Below are 18,977 nucleotides of genomic sequence, written 5' to 3' on the forward strand. Positions count from 1 at the left end.
AATAGGCTAAACGTATAGGCCCTGTTTATAAATGACGGATTGCTTTACTGCAGCAACTAACAGCTATCCATTTTAATTACGACAGTGATATATTTACCACAGTGATTTCCACTCATTAACTGTAGGAGGCTCCAAAGACGCAAAAAGACTTTGATTATTTGGATTAATAGGTTTAAACTGGTTTAATTAGGGTTGGAGCTAAATTCTACCTGAGGCTTATAGAAGCTCTGAGTTTGCCACTCCAGAATATAAAATAAAAGTTGATGCACTAGGTTTAAATTAGGTTAGGAGAGTTGCTGAAATCGCGTTTGGTCTCGTACTGTATCGTGTATCTTGTCAGTGTGTGCACTTGCTTGGCCATTTGTAGTTGATAAACAGGAAAGTGGGTTCAAGCGCCAGCAGAAGGCAGTGTAATGAAGTGGTCTTTAAGAGAAGCAGTCTATCAGCGGAAGTTTAAAATCAGCTCGTAAGTGTATTTACTTGTCTCAGTGTTTAGCGCATTTGCCGTTGCTAGGAAACGCTTATTTTGTTTACTAGGATGAGAGTTGCTGAAATCGCGTTTGGTCTCGTACTGTATCGTGTATCTTGTCAGTGTGTGCACTTGCTTGGCCATTTGTAGTTGATAAACAGGAAAGTGGGTCCAGCTGAATTGAAATGATCATTTGTTGGTTTGGTATAATAAAGGTTATTATACCGCGGCAGCGGTCGCGGCAGTCGTCGTGTGAAGCCCTCTTAGTGTGAAGACCAAAGAGTGTGAAGACCATCGACTCTACCGTGCGACTCCACCGGGCAGGGACACCGGCAAGGGATAGTAGTAGCTTTTTATTTAATTTTTTCATTGATATGTTTATTATTGAAATGTTGTTGTTATATGCATGTGTTAATTTTATTTTATTTCTTTATTTTCTTAAATATGTGGGTAGATGGTATTTATAGAGTTGTAACTTTTTAGTTTTAGTTACTTTTTCTTATTTGTAAGTCGCTTTGGACAAAAGCGTCTGCTAAATGACAAAAGTAAAGTAAAGTAAAGAGTGTAAAGACCATCGACTCTACCGTGCGACTCCACCGGGCAGGGACACCGGCAAGGGATAGTAGTAGCTTTTTATTTAATTTTTTCATTGATATGTTTATTATTGAAATGTTGTTGTTATATGCATGTGTTAATTTTATTTTATTTCTTTATTTTCTTAAATATGTGGGTAGATAGTATTTATAGAGTTGTAACTTTTTAGTTTTAGTTACTTTTTCTTATTTGTAAGTCGCTTTGGACAAAAGCGTCTGCTAAATGACAAAAGTAAAGTAAAGTAAAGAGTGTAAAGACCATCGACTCTACCGTGCGACTCCACCGGGCAGGGACACCGGCAAGGGATAGTAGTAGCTTTTTATTTAATTTTTTCATTGATATGTTTATTATTGAAATGTTGTTGTTATATGCATGTGTTAATTTTATTTTATTTCTTTATTTTCTTAAATATGTGGGTAGATAGTATTTATAGAGTTGTAACTTTTTAGTTTTAGTTACTTTTTCTTATTTGTAAGTCGCTTTGGACAAAAGCGTCTGCTAAATGACAAAAGTAAAGTAAAGTAAAGTAAGTAAATATGTTATTTCTTGTTTGTTTCTTTCAAAATATGAGAGCTTGCTGTTCTCTGCTCTGCTTCATCCTGCTGCACTGAATCCAGCAGCTCTTCACATTCTACAATCAGACACACTGGACTGAATACAGAGCTTGTACTTTCTCTGTATGATGCATCTTTGTGTGTTGATATGATTTTTTGCTGTGACATTATGATGTGACATTTGTTTAAAGCTGCAGTCCGATCCGAAATCAATATTTGTGCAAGTACATATCCAGCCAGTGTTCAAAACTATCACCTTACTTTAGCCCGATTCACAACGGTTAGCTTATAATAATGTTTTCTAATTTGAGTGGTACGGGTAGGTTTTCGCGGGAAATTCGAGCATGGCACTGCGTCATTACGTCACGTCTGTAAACATAAAGACGTTTTCCCGGCTGGTAGGCTATCACATGTGCGGATCCTGCAGGTGGCAGATCATTTATAGCCTTTTCTCACAGCAGCTAGAATAATTAAATTTATCATTTTGATGGCGGATTGTAATCCAGAAAGGATTATGTGTTTATGAAACACATGTGAATTAAATAAATGTGCTTCTGATTACAGATAGCCTGGGATTACACAAGATTTGTATTTTAAAGAAAACCAGTTCGAAAGGAGCATAATTAGCTTTTTGGGTTACTTAATATGAAATTCAAGTGGCATGACAATTAGACTGTACAGAAATTGAAATCTACATGTTAATACACACTATACTCATTGTCACGCAATGCTGATGTTGTTAACATTAATAATTTGAGAATGAAGTATAACAATAATAATAATTTGCAGGGTTTGATGTGATATGAGCTAACCAATCGTTATATTTAATCACCATTGTTAGCGCGATTTATGGTAATGCTTTTTTCCTCAGTTGGTCAGAACAAACGTGGCAGACTTGTTATAACTTGTTCAGATGGCAATATAAGGTGAAAATTCTTATTTGGGTCATATATTCCAAGACGTAGGCTAGAATCTGTGATTGCGAAGTACAGTAAACATCCAATCCAAGTGTGACTGACAGCTACACACATTCACCTCAAAACATTAGATTCATCTGCGCTGGAGCCGTGCCAACTCACAACCCCAATTCCTCAAGTAACTGCAATTCCAGGTTTTCAAACAGAGATGGCGACAAAGAGGCAAAACTTACGGACTGCAGCTTTAAATAAAATATACTGTAACAATTAACACAGCCTATCATGCAATAAGAAGTCATAAATATGAATATATCTATTAAAAATGTTGTTTTTGTTTTGATGTTGAAATAAAAAAAATAAATGATCATTATGTTCAGAATAAGCATGTGTGATAATTATTTAAGTGGGGGGGGGGGGGGGGGGGGGCTCTAGTTTTTCCAGATTTTTTTTTTTTTTTTCTGTACAATATTTGCATTCCCACTATTAGGAATCCACAAACAGGTTCCATTAGTTAATGTATTGACTAACATGAACAAACAGTGAACAATAACTTTATTATAGTGCATTTTAATGTAATCATTTGATATGGTGGCATTTCTACTTAAACTTTCTTTTTCACTTTGGCTATTATTTTTAATATCTTGTTTGATTATGGCCAGCCATGCAAGACACAAAATTACATGCTTTTGTTATAGCAGCTGCAGAAAGTTTGAGCAGACAAATGATCTGAAACTATAGGGTTAAACACTATACTTCTTAAAAGTCCCTTGTCTATACAATCAAGTTTGTTTGATACTTTCTTTGTCAGAGAAAAAATGAATTGGGTTTGAATTATGAATTAATTTGTTAGATTTTTCCTCAGAGAAAATGCATGATTTCCACAGAAAATCTTTGTAATAAACCAATGCTGCTAAATGACATGTGGTATGCCATTCACATCAGTGGTGTAGCAAAATCTGTTTTATTGCAAACAAATCTTCATGGTGTCTGGCAATATGACAAAATGACATCACAACAAAACAAAATAGCCTGTTGGAAATGAGTAGCCTAAGAAATGAGTACCTACTTTGATTATGAAAAGATCAAATAGTAATTCAGTATTAGGAACTCATTATGAGGTTTTATCCACATAATACATAAAAAGATTTTAATGTCCTGTTGAGAGCAGAGTCCAATTATTTTTCATAATATTTGAATACAAACATTAGCCAATACATATTTATATTATCAACAGGATGCTTATAGTTTATAACTGTCAGCAACACAGTCTTGTGTATATCACATTTTAAAAATGGACTCATATGTACAGGATGAACTACATCAGATTCACATCAGTACTGAAATAATAGTGATAGACAGACCATTAGACTGACCATTTGCTCTAAAGGAGATCTGTCTTTAATGCACCCTCATAAATAATGATGAAATGTCATTTTGACAGAAGAAAGTGAACTGACAGCAGCAGCTGAAGCTTTCAGAATAAAATACAAGCTAGCAGCTCCATCTAGTGGACATCTAGTGTTTGCCACTCTCCTTATTGATTGGTTTTTGCTTAAAAGTAAATAACTGTAATGATGACCTCATAATAAAAATAATTATAATAATAATGTTAAATTATATTCAGAATGAATGAAAAGAAATGCATGAACGAGAACTGTACACAGGACAAAAAAATACAGGGAAAGACTTACAGGGATATTAAAATTTAAATAAATTACTACCATTTTATCTTTTTCAGTTACAAAAGTTAAACATTCACAGTACTTTCAAAAAATATGTTTAAAATCATGTGCACTTAACTAACACGAGTTACATAATCAGATTACTTATTTCAAGTAACTAGTAAAGTAACGCTTTACTTTTTAATTTACAAAAAATTTAAAAATCTTACTTTTTCAAATAAGTAATGCAAGTTTATTGACTGACAGCTATCCTGTCCCCATGTTGAGAGAAATCGTGATTGAGGTGCAGAGGCGTTGTGTGTGCTGTGTGAACATGATTAGTAGTTATAGACTAAATGTGAACATGTATTTACTCATCTCACCTGCACAAAAAACTGATTCATTATTCCTCAATGAATACAAAGTGAAATGCAAACTCAGAATATAACGCAAACCTGCAATAAATAAAATGTTAAATAACACAAATATGTAGTTTTGTTTACAAGTTTCTTTTCTTTGCAATCCAGAATCGCAGCACAGAAATATAACTTATTTTAAGTTATATACTGTGGGGCAAATAAGTATTTGATACACTGCCAATTTTTCAAGTTTTCCCACTTACAAATAATGGAGAGATCTGTCATTTTTATCGTAGGTACACCTCAACCGTGAGAGACAGAATATATATTTTTTATAATAATTAATTTCCATTTTATTGCATGAAATAAGTATTTGATACAATAGAAAAATATAACTTAATATTTGGTACAGAAACCTATTTACAATTACAGAGATCAGACGTTTCTTGTAGTTCTTGACCAGGTTTGCACACGCTGCGGCAGGGATTTTGGCCCACTCCTCCATACGGTCTTCTTCAGATCTTTCAGGTGTTGGGGCTGTCGCTGGGCAACATGGAGTTTCAGCTCCCTCCATAGATTTTCTATTGGGTTCATGTCTGGAGACTGGATAGGCCACTCCAGGACCTTGGAATGCTTCTTACGGAGCCACTCCTTAGTTGCCCTTGCTGTGTGTTTGGGGTCATTGTCATGCTGGAAGACTCCATCCATGCCCCATCCATCCTCCCCTCAATACGGTGCAGTCGTCCTGTCCCCTTTGCAGAAAAGCACCCCCAAAGCATGTTTCCACCCCCATGCTTCACAGTTGGGATGGTGTTCTTGGGATTGTACTCATCCTTCTTCCTCCAAACACGGCAAGTGGCGTTTATACCAAAGAGTTATATTTTGGTCTCATCTGACCACATGACCTTCTCCCATGCCTCCTCTGGATCATCCAGATGGTCTTTGGCAAACTTCAGACGGGCCTGGACATGTGCTGGCCTGAGCAGGGGGACCTTGCGCGCGCTGCAGGATTTTAATCCATGACGGTGTAGTGTGTTACTAATGGTAACCGTTAAGACTATGGTCCCAGCTCTCTTCAGGTCATTCACCAGGTCCTCCCGTGTAGTTCTAGGCTGATCCCTCACCTTTCTCAGGATCATTGATACTCCACGAGGTGAGATCTTGCATGGAGCCCCAGTCTGAGGGAGATTGACAGTCATCTTGAATTTCTTCCATTTTCTAATAATTGCGCCAACAGTTGCCGCCTTCTCACCAAGCTGTTTGCCTATTGTCCTGTAGCCCATCCCAGCCTTGTGCAGGTCTACAATTGTGTCCCTATTGTCCTTAGACAGCTCTTTGGTCTTGCCCATAGTGGAGAGGTTGGAGTCTGATTGATTGATTGATTGATTGTGTGAACAGGTGTCTTTTATACAGGTAACAAGTTCAAACAGGTGCAATTAATACAGGTAATGAGTGGAGGATAGGAGGGCTTCTTAAAGACAAACTAACAGGTCTGTGAGAGCCAGAATTCTTGCTGGTTGGTAGGTGATCAAATACTTATTTCATGCAATAAAATGGAAGTTAATTATTCAAAAATCATACAATGTGATTTTCTGGAAAAAAAATTTATATTCTGTCTCTCACAGTTGAGGTGTACTTACGATTAAAATTACAGATCTCTCCATTCTTTGTAAGTGGGAAAACTTGAAAAATCGGCAGTGTATCAAATACTTATTTGCCCCACTGTAAGTTATATAAATTATAAGTTATATTTATAAATATAGCTTATTTATATAAAAAACAAACAAGCAAGCCCAGCCCATATGAGAAAAAGCAACATTACATAAAGCATAACTTTACATAAAAAGTAATTAAGTGATGCAATAAATAACTTTTTAGGGAGTAACACAATATTGTAATGCATTACTTTGAAAAGTAACTTTCCTCAACGCTGCTTAAATGCGATAGACTCCAAACAGTAGCAAAAGCTATTCTATTCTACATAGCAGAGCCACCAGAGATCACATGACCATGAATCACAGGAAGCAAATAAGCCTGCTAATAAGAGGCATTTCTACAATAACTTTGCTTGTGCATGACTCTGCATCGATAAATGTCAGCATAAAGTCCAGAACAGTGTCATCTTAAGCAGAAAAATATTATTTAGAGTAATTGTATTGCTCAGAGAATGTGTTTAGACTTTATACTCAAGACACTGAATACATGCATACATGCATACATTCAATTTCTTTTGACGCTGGTGGCAACATAAATACTCTTCAACTCTGAGTAGGCCTAACTGTTTTAGTCTTGTAGACCATCCTGTTTACACCAAGTACTGGTTTTGGTTGAGACGATAGTCTGCCGAAACCAAGTATACACTTGTGTGAAAAAGTTAGGACACCCTATAGAATTCCATTGGTTTTCCGTATCAGGATATAATAAAAAAAAAAAACTGGTTCCTTCCAGGTCTTACATTTTGGAAAATAAAACCTTAGATGAACAACAACACATGACATATTGCACCGTGTCATTGTTTATTTAACAAAAATAAAGCCAAAATGGAAAAGCAATGGGTGACAAAATTAGGACACCCTTACAGTTATCATAAGAATTAAGAGGCTACGTAGCAGTCAGGCACTGCTAATCAAATACCTTTGATTAACTGATCATCAGCAAGTGTGAGCACCTCTATAAAAGTAGATATTTTGGCATTTTGCTGGTCTGGAGCCTTCAGGTGTGTGTTAACACAATGCCAAGGAGGTAAGACATCAGCAATGATCTTAGAGAAGCAATTGTTGCTGCCATCAATCTGGGAAGAGTAATACGGCCATTTCCAAACAATTTGAAGTCCATCATTCTACAGTGAGAAAGATTATTCACAAGTGGAAGACATTCAAAACAGACACCAATCCTCCCAGGAGTGGACATCACAGCAAAATCACCCCAAGATCAGACCGTGTAGCGCTCAGAGAAATGGCAGACAACCCAAGAACTTCACCACAGGCTCCACAGGCCTCAGTTAACATGTTAAATGATCAAATTCATGACAGTACTGTTAGAAAAATATGGGACAAGTATGGCATGTTTGGAAGGCTTGCCAGAAGAAAGCTTCTTCTATCTAAAAAAGCATGGCAGCACGGTTTAGGTTTGCAAAATTGCATCTGAACAAACCATAAGTCTTCTAGAACAATGACCTATAAACAGATGAGAAAAAAGTGGAGATGTTTGGCCATAATGCACAGCAGCAAGTTTGGTGAAAACCTAACGAGCAGATCAGCACAAACACCTCATACCAAAAGTCACGCATGCTGGTGGAGGGCTGATGATTTTGGCCTTGTTTTGTAGCCACAGGACCTGGGCACCTCACACTCATTGAGTCAACCATGAACTCCTCTGTATACCAAAGTATTCTAGAGTCAAATGTGAGGACATCCATCTGACAGCTAAAACTTGGCCAGGATTGGGTGATGCAACAGGACAATGAGCCCAAGCACACCAGCAAATCTACAACAGAACGACTGAAAAGAAAAGAATAAAGGTTCTGATAGCCCAGTCAAAGTCCTCATCCTGACTGAAATCATGTGATGAGAGCTGTGTATAAACAGATGCCCACAAACCTCAATAAACTGGAGTAGCGTTGTAAAGAAGAGTGGGCCAAAATTCTTCCAGAACGATGTGAGAGGCTGATAAAGTCATACAGAAAATGTTTACTTCAAGTTATTACTGTTATTATTATAAAAATGGATCTAAAGGCAACTGAATCATAGGTTGTCCAAACATTGTCACACATGGCTTTTCCATCTTGGCTTTGTTTTTGTTAATAAAATAATGACACGATGCAATATGTCATGTGATTGTTCATCTGAGGCTTTATTTCCAAATTTTAAGTCTTTCCAGATATTTTTTTATTATCTCCTGATACAGAAAACCATGGAATTCAATAGAGTGACCTAACTTTTTCACATGACTGTATTTGATTTGAAATTACTCCCCCACATCTGAATTTCGTGTGGTGCATTCGCACGGGATAAGCGAAGCCTGTGATTTTACTCGAAATTACTGACTTATCTCCCGGATACCCGGATGTCAAGGCTTTGAGAGCCCCGTTCTATGGTCCAATTAGATGGATAAAAAAATAAAAATAATAATAATATAGTTTTGTGCCCCGTGTCATTTACACGTCACCAGTTTAAAATAATATCTCAAGCTTTATGCTTGATTTATTTGTAACACATTAAACATTTTCAGCTTTCTCTTTCTGCAAATTGTATGGTGTAGCGATATGACAGCACCCAAAATATTATCAAACACTCCCAACACAGCTCCGTTCTTTGCGAAAGATGGATAAAAAGGCGCACAGGAAACAAAAACCTTGAAAAATGATATACGACCCGCCAAATGCTGGCCAAATCACAGAGATGCCGATTCGCACGGGACTAATATTATCACAGGACCTCGGTGTTCGGCGAAAAATGGTAACGTTAGGTCATTTGCGGGGGAATTTTTACTTTACAAATTACAGACATGGCGATTCGCACGGGATTAAGATCACAGACAACCTCCGCAATTATTACAAATGACTGGAGGTCACCAGGTAATACTAATCCCGTGCGAATAGGGCTTTAGGGATCCTTTCCATTACATCCGATCCTGTCAGTGGTAAAAACAAGCACGTTATTTTGCTCAAACTGCTATATTTGCAGTCCGTTTCTCGGATGGCGAACTTGATGATTTTATGATTTTACGAACTTTTATGATAAATAGGCCTACTATACCAAATTTAATAAATCGTTTAAACACGTAAAAACAAGGGTTAAAAATAGTGCACTTTCCTTTTCAACGCAAAATGGGTGATTTGGGCTTAGAGAGATTGGCTATTGGTACCAGTTTAGCATTTTACTTAATTTCTATTTAGGCGGGAGACTGTAGCATTGTGATTTGTAATGACAAATAATGATTATTATAATAATTAACAAAAATGAATAAAGGTGTAAATTTTTCAAAAAACTATCAGAGTTAATAATTATCTATTAGGCAACAAAGACAAGTAAAATGCATGCCAAAAAAGCAAGTTAGAATATTTAGAGAGGTCAAGTGAAGCTTAATGCGAAGCTTATTTTTATTAACCTAGATGTATAAGCAGATGTATGAAGTCCTCAACAAGAAACATAACAGTTAACTGAATAATATGTATTTTGATTTCTTACAGCGCTACAGTGCTGCCTGGGAAGGAGTTTTCTGTAAGTATTTGTCATGTTAATACAATGTTTTAAACTTAAAGTTTTAAAATCTAAAGGTTACATTTTTATTTTTATTTTTTTAATTGGCTGTTTTTTTTATTTCTAAGTTTATTTCTTTTACAATTTCTCTCGTACACAGTCTGCTCATCTTTATTGGTGCTGTGGATAACAGGTTTTGTCATACGTGTTTTTGTTTGTCATGTCTTTTTCAGTTTTGGTCACCGCCAGGTTCCAGTACCACCTCAGCAAAGTTCCAGCCAAATTTGAAAGTATGTCCAGCTACAGCTACAAGTCATGCAGTTTCTCAACCTCATTTTTAAATGTGTTCACCATACATGCAAAAGTTCACCGAAATGTGGCTAAGTACCTCTTTGCATGTGGGGTACCTGAGTGCCCATGCACTTTTAAGAATTTCCAATCTTTTAAGTCACTTATGTATCGACACCATGGCAAGGCAAGACTGGTGCCGACTAAAAGCAGATTACAATATTTGACGAGTTATACTCATGTTTTATGTAGTTGCTTCATATTCTGTACTTTGCTTCGTGTTGTTTTAATATGTTTAGGTCACTGCAACCCAGGTAGACATTGAGGCACAGCAGGTGATACCAGACACACCCAGGCTCATTATGCTTGGTAAGTATGTGGTTTTCCCCTTCAATTTATTATTTATGTAGACACACACACACACACTCTCACACATACCCATACATATTAAAGGGTTAGTTCACCCAAAAATGAAAATTCTGTCAGTAATTACTCTCCTTCATGTTGTTCCAACCCCGTAAGACTTTCGTTCATCTTCGTTACGCAAATTAAGATATTTTTGATTAAATCTGAGAGCTGTCTCACTCCTCCATAGGCTTCTATGGAATTGAAACTTGCCAGCCCAGAAAGTTAGAAAAGACAATGTTTAAATAAAATAGTCCAAGTGAACTAAAATAACGACGAATAGTGAGCCTACCTGTTCGTTCTGACGTACAACCCAGAAGCGATTATTTGAACTTATTCAGGCCCACACAGAAGAAAATTATTAGTTGAAGAAAGTCGTTATTTTTGTTTTGCTTTTTGCACACAAAAAGTATTCTCGTCACTTGATAAACTTAAGGTTGAGCCACTGTAATCACTTGGACTATTTTAACGATGTCTTTACTATCTTTCTGGGCCGGGAAGTTTCAATAACATACTGTAGAAGCCTATGGAGGAGTGAGACAGCTCTCAGATTTAATCAAAAATATCTTAATTTGTGTTCCGAAGATGAACAGAAGTCTAACGGGGTTGGAACAACATGAGGGTGAGTAATTACTGACAGAAATTTTTGGGGTGAACTAACCCTTTAATATTCACACTCATTCACACAGTCACACACTCGCATTCATATTTGCACACTTTGTACACTCACAAACATTGTAAGACATTCTCACAGACACACTCACACAAACACACATACAAACACACTCTCACAGACGCTCACTCACACACACACACACACACACACACACATACTCACAGATGTTTGTACAGCTACCAACTGATATTCACAATCATACACCCACTCACACATTCAGACACACAAACATAATCATATGGTCAAACATACACATATACTGTACATACACAGACGTTTGTACAGCTACACTCACATACACACATTCACCTGCACACACACACAGCTGTATCAACGTACTGTAAGTATTTTTATTCACTGCACATACATACATGTACAAACAGTAGTATGTAAATTGTACCATTAAGTGAAATCGTTCATGAAGTTTATTGACATAAGGTTGTTTTCAGAATAAAACATTGTAGGTAATTAACGTTGTGTTCTTTAATTTTCAGGACATTCAGTCATGACAGCTGTCCATCGAGGGAAAGGTTCTATTGACGCTGGACAACAGTGACAATTTTATACTCGCCTTTGCAGTGCTCTTTGCAAGCTACTACATTTTTAACATCGAGTACCAGGAGTCTGCTGCATGTACACTAGAGCTTGTAGAGGCAAGTAAATTTTTTTCTGCATTTCGCTTTTGTATTTTTATTAAATCGGGTGTGCAACAGAAGAACTAAAAGTTGCAGGATGGGAGGAATTTTAGGACAAAGTTGAGTGCATTGTTCCTTTTTTAAGCATATTTATTAACTAGTATGATATTGCTAACAGGTTCCTGGTCAGAATCAAACCTGAAGACAGCAATGCCAGTCAGAGAGTTAAGTGTACTGCCAGACAGGGAGTCAGCAAGAAGACCAAGAGGGTGGTGCAGAGGAAGGTGACGACCTCAAACTAAACTGTTGGTGGGACACTTCTTGTTTTTGTTTTAGTTGTTTACTTGTAATTCTTTTGTATAACCCAATCCTGAAGTTCACCCAAAAATGAAATTTATCATCACTTACTCACCCTCATGTTGTTCCAAATCTGTACGAGGTTCTTTCTTCTGCTGAACACAAAAAGAAGATATTTTGAAGAATCTTGGTAATCAAACAGTTGATGGTAGCCATTGACTTCCGTAGTATTTATTTAGTTCCTACTGTGGAAGTCAATAGCTACCGTCAACTGTTTGATTACCAAGATTCTTTAAAATATCTTCTTTAAAGGAACACGCTGAATTTTTGGAACTTCAGCTTATTCACCGTATCCCACAGAGTTAGATAAGTCCATACATACCCTTTTCATCTCTGTGCGTGCCGTAACTCTGTCTGATGCACCCACCGCTAGGCCTAACTTAGCAAAGACTGGAGGTAAACGGCTCCAGCTAGCATACGGCTCACAATATGTGACAAAATAACACCAACATTTTCCTATTTACATGTTGTGATTTGTATAGTCACAGCGTGTACAAATAACAAGGTCACATGAGACACAGCCATCTTCTAACCGTATACATACTGGGAACTATACTCTCAGAAGGCGAAGCACTGCTACTTCTGCGGATTTGATGTAAATAGGAAAATGTTGGTGTTATTTTGTAACTTATTGGGAGCAGTAGGCTAGCTGAAGCCATTTACCTCCAGTCTTTGTGCTAAGCTAGGCTAGCGGTGGGTGCGTCAGACAGAGTTACGGCACGCACGGAGATGAGAAGGGTGTGTGTGGACTTATCTAACTCTGGGGGATACGGTGAATAAGCTAAAGTCCCAAAAAGTCAGCGTGTTCCTTTAACTATCCCTTTAAAAACTGTTTACCTGTAAAGTGCTGGTGTACTGGACATGCAATGTTCCTAAATGAAATGTGTTTTCATAAATACACAATAGTGTAATTGATTAATAATTTTTTTTTTTTACAATAACATTGTTTGGATTGATTGATTGCAGTTTTTTTGAAGTTGCATTATAATATTACCTGTAAATGTATATACTGTAATAACTACATATTATATAAATATAATATTATCATTATTAGTAATTTTAAAATTATAATATTTAGTAATAATGTATCAATATAGATATTACAGTACAATACTGTATAATTAATTACAGCAGAAGCAGAAACATTACAAAAATACAGTAAAAATACAGTAAAGTACTGTTTTGTAGTTTACAGTACTGATCCTGTGTACTGTAAAGTAAATTAAAGTACAGTTACTGTAAATCAAAATACAGTAACTTGCTGGCAACCTTGCTGCCAGTACTGTACTGTAAAAATACATGAAAATCGTTAACAGTGTAGTTGTTATAATGCTATACTTGTATAGTTGTCAAAGTATAGTTGTTATATATAATTGTAATTTTATCACCTGAGATGCATGCAAACAACAGGTGCAAAGACTTGATGCAGAAAAAGGCATCGCTCTGAACCATTGGCTCTGAAAGCAAACTGCAGAGGGTCTTGAATGGTTCAGTCATGATTTTAGGTGATGCAGGATGGGTCTTTCAAAGCACTTACGTATGAGAAAACAGAGGTTCTGGCAAGAAACTCTGTTTCCTCTGAGCTGCTTGAAGATTACCATCCTTCCGTTTTCTAATTTTTCTACTTTCATTAATAAATCAAATGTACCATTCCATCACTTGCTCACCGGTCCGGGAAGATACCCTGATTCAATCCACTCCAGTCCATCAATTAACATCTTGTGAAGTGAAAAGCTGAGTGTTTGTAAAAAACAAATCCTTCACTTTCAATATTGGCAATAATGGCTGAAAATACCATCACCAAATCTTTTATTTCTACTTTGTGTTAAAAGAAAATAGGCTATTATGAGGATCTGAAAGTCCTTTCATTGTGTGGCCCAAACTATACGAACTATGTTCTCCAACACAATTATGAGGAAGCAATAATATCTGTGTAAATGAGCAAGCCAATGAGCAAACATGGAGATATTATGTGTGGAGAGTATATAGTAGCCTACCGCCGCTCCCTATACGCAGAGTACGCAGTTTGCGTAGGCCACCAACTCCCAGGGGGGCACCATCCCAGTTGCTCAAAACACAAACAAAAAACACTTGACGAGCCATTTCCACATCTGTGCTCACGACCGCTCCCACCTCATGCTTGAAGCTGAATGCAAATGATCATAATTGATGGACAACTATGCCTGTGAAAAGACATCAGCAATCCGGCACCGAGAAAAGAAAAAGAAAAAGAAAATTGAAAAAGAAGCCCGTGCATCACTTCATAATCCTGTGAAACTTTTTTGGCTGTTGACTATTAGCGTGTTTTAATCTCAGAAATAATTTCACCACCATCAACGCATCTAATATTCTCTCTGCGTTTCCATGATCCCTTACGAAAATTAACCATGGTTTTAACACAAATAAAAACAAAAATCATGGTTCTTGTATGGATGGTAACCGCAAATTAACTATGGTTTGGTTACTTCAAATAATAATTTACAAAGAAGTATTAAGATAATCATTTAAACAGACCTAAGCCAACAATAGCCTTTAAAATGACTTAAAAATGCATTATATAAAACAATGAGGCAATAATGATTGGTTAATTAATAATTAGGCCTATATGGTTTCATCAAATGACACTGTTAAAATACACAATGTAGGCTAATACAAAATAAACTATTTATGTACATTACAGCCAAATAAGGCCTGGTAAGCGCTGCACTTACAGGATGGTCAAATAAGTAAAGTAAAGTCGTGATGTATTGTCAAGTATGGTGACCCATACTCGAAATTGGTGCTCTGCGTTTAACCCATCCAAGTGCACACACACAGCAGTGCACAAATCCTTGTTTAAAAGACTATTGACCAACCATTTAATTCAAATATCCACTTAATCTTTAATTTTTGGCCACATTTTTGCTATAGATGACACAGCTTCTATAATTTCCTCAACAAAAAACATGTGGACATTGTTAATTTATTTATTCACATTTCTGAATTTTAAACTTAGTCCGAGCTACAAGCTAGGTTTCCTCAAAACAAGTTTTCCTTCGCTCTGTATAAAATACGTTGATCTCAATGCGCTTGCGTCTAAGTCCTAAGAGTCCGTCTGCAAAGTGCAAAACGATTATTTTTACCAATAAAATACTGAACTTTATACTAACACTCTGTAGTGCCACCAAATTCAGTTTACACATCACTGCTCTCCTGCTGGTTATACAACACACATTTTAAAAGTAATTGCTTTGGCACATTTTTAAAGAATGTTTATGAAAAATTTTAACTTTATTGCAACTCACTGTACATTCACCAAATTCAGTTCACACATCATTGCTCTCCTGCGCCCTGGAGGCTGGTGCAGGACGGGAACACAGAGGAGGCCTCCAGGGCGGATCAGGCAGACATGGCGGGTCAGGAGACTCGGGCGGCCATGGCGGGTCAGGGCGCCATGGCGGATCATGGCGCTTAGGAGGCCATGGTGGTGCAGGGAACTCAAGAGGCCATGGCTGGATGGCCTCCATATCCTTGGCCTAGCCCCTCGGCCTGACCACTACAGCCGGAACCAGACTACCCCCCACCAGTCTGGGGCTAGAGCCTGCATTAGAGCGAGCTCTGGGGCTGGAGCCGACACTGGAGTGAGCTCTCGAGGAGCCGTCAGTAGAGGGCGCTCTGGAGCAGGAGCCCATGACATCCCCTCATACTCCACCAGCATTCCTAGGGGCACATGTGAGGTGGACGACGGGCTTGAGTGAGCCGCAGACGGTGGCGGGCTTGAGTGAGCGGCGGCTGACAGACTTGACTTCATAGTGGCTGGCTGACTTGACTGACAAACGGCCAGCAGGCTTGGGTTAGCCGCAGCCGGCGGGCTGAACAGATGAACGTCCAGCGAACTTGACTGAGGATCGACCCAGACACCGGAAGATTCCTTCCCTGGGAGGTCCACGGGATGATGGTAGTTGGCCCCCGAGCTAGAACAGAGTGTTGATGGTGGCGTCCTCCAATGCCGTCGCCGCGGCGAGACCGCAGAATTCCTCGGCATGCTCGAAGAAGGGGAGATCTTGACAGGCTAGGGCGGCGAATCGTGCGGTTTTGGATCCAGTGGATCCACAATAAAGCCCCCCCTACACCTACCCTAACCCTACCCGATACTTTATTTTCAACTTTTTGATTATTTCCTTAATTTTTATTGAAAATAAATTACTTTCCGATGCGATACGAGAATTGAAAAAGTTCGGCAAAAGGAAGGATCGAACCCGGATCGATCGCATCAAAACACACGATAACACATAATTGACCATCTGCACCACTGGTGCTGGTGCTTCCAATAGTTGACTCTGCTGTTCTTCTTCTCGTTCTTCCTGTACACCATGATTGACAGATGTCTCGTCCAGTCAGCGGTGAGTAATCTATTCCCAAGCCAATGGTGCTGTCTCAAACTATACCTACCTCTTCCGGTTTGTCTGATTTGTCGTTGTGTTTTCTGACTTATTGTTTGGTTTTCGGAATTGTTGTTGTGTTTTCTGAATTGTTATTTTGTTTTTTAGATTTGCATTTGCGTTTGTAATTTGTTATTTTGTTTTCAGAATCGTGATTTGTTTTGCACTTCTCGGCCACCGTAGTTTAGGCTATTAAATGTATGTTACCATAATTTTATCATAAAGTCTGATTTAAACATATTGAAGTTAGTGAGATTGATCCACTGGATCCACAACCTTTGTAAACAACTAATTATGTCCTGAATCACTAAACTGTCCCTTCAGTTTTGTCCGCTAAAGTGACATTTTAGTTCATGTCTCTGAGATCATGCTGTTGTTTGAAGTACTGAAGTCTCAAGTTACACAGCTACAGTGTCAAATCAGTTTCTGAATTCAGTCAGACCAATAAATTATAAATAAATTACTTTTAACATCGAAAAGCTATATAAAAATATTTTAATGATATTATTATTATTATTATATCACTGAAATCTCACTTGTGATTATCTATGAATTAAAAATGGGGACAATATATATATTGTGTTTGTGGAACATGGAAACATGGAATAGTGTTGAACCTTCCCAGGAGACCAAAATTACCCCAAGAGCGCAGCGACGTCTCATCCAAGAGATCACAAAAGACCCCACAACAACATCAAAAGAACTGCAGGCCTCACTTGCCTCAGTTAAGGTCAGTGTTCATGACTCCACCATAAGAAAGAGACTGGGCAAAAATGACCTGCATGGCAGAGTTCCAAGACGGAAACCACTGCTGAGCAAAAAGAACATAAAGGCTCGTCTCAGTTTTGCCAGAAAACATCTTGATGATCCCCAAGACTTTTGGGAAAATACTCTGTGGACTGATGAGACAAAAGTTGAAATTTTTGGAAGGTGTGTGTCCCATTACATCTGGCGTAAAAGTAACACAGCATTTCAGAAAAAGAACATCATACCAACAGTAAAATATGGTGGTGGTAGTGTGATGGTCTGGGGCTGTTTTGCTGCTTCAGGACCTGGAAGACTTGCTGTGATAAATGAACCATGAATTCAGCTGTCTACCAAAAAATCCTGAAGGACAATGTCCGTCCATCTGTTCGTGACCTCAAGCTGAAGCGAACTTGGGTTCTGCAGCAGGACAATGATCCAAAACACACCAGCAAATCCACCTCTGAATGGCTGAAGAAAAACAAAATGAAGACTTTGGAGTGGCCTAGTCAAAGTCCTGACCTGAATCCTATTGACATGCTGTGGCATGACCTTAAAAAGGCGGTTCATGCTCGAAAACCCTCCAGTGCGGCTGAATTACAAAATTAATGTTTACAAAAACACATTAAAAATAAAACAATAAATATGAGTACATATGACAGGCTAAAAGTATAGGCCCTATTTATAAAAGACGGATTGCTTTACTGCAGGAACAAACGCAGGTGGACAGCTATCCACTTTAATTACGACAGTGATATATTTACCACAGTGATTTCCACTCATTAATTGTAGGAGGCTCCAAAGACGCAAAAAGACTTTGATTATTTGATTTAATAGGTTTAAACTGGTTTAGTGTTGGAGCTAAATTCTACACGACAGTGCTAGGAGCTGAGTTTGGCACTCCAGAATGTGAAATAAAGGTTGATGCACTAGGTTTAAATATGTTATTTCTTGTTTGCTTCTGTCAAAATATCAGGAAGCATTTTGAATTTTTCGTTGTTTTTAAATTTAAATGATGTTTTATTAACAAGGTTCGGGAGGAGCACGATCAGATAATCAGTCTGGCCAGGTGCAGCTTGTCAGCTAATCACCTTAACAAGCACATCAGGTGTATATATACACAGCCAACTCACCTCTGTTCTATTGCAGTTTTCCAGCATCCCGCCTCCACCCCAACTCCACACTCCAATCTAAATTTCATCCCATTCTTGGGATGAGGGGGGGAGTTCTCTGGGTTTGGGCTCCATCCCGAGCTCGGAGCCCTCCCTCCTGACAGCACGCCAAATATGCTTACTAATTGCTCAATCATATTATATGTTAGTTCGAACTCGTGAAACTATATTGACGGGGTAGAAGAGAGAGGAGACAAGTGTCCTATCCTTATTTTTAATGTAAGAGTGGGCGTGGCCATTTGAATGTGTGAGGCTTCCGGTGTCATTCCCTTCCAGTTATTTTACCTGTAAATAAGAAATCTGTTATGTTGGCTGATATTGCAAACTGGTATTTGTTGTCATATTATTTGATTGTAATAATCATAAACACTGTATTGTTTTGTTTTGTATTTTTAGCTCAAATAGTTTTGTTTACTTCATTTTACAGTTTTGCATTTCTTCTAGTTATTTATAGCGGCTTATGAACCAGACGTTTCGCACATTCACACAAAATATCAAACTTCTGCTTAGTAAAATAAGGCGGA

This window comes from Barbus barbus (assembly GCF_936440315.1).
Source record: "Barbus barbus genome assembly, chromosome: 36".
Lineage (NCBI taxonomy): Eukaryota > Metazoa > Chordata > Actinopteri > Cypriniformes > Cyprinidae > Barbus > Barbus barbus.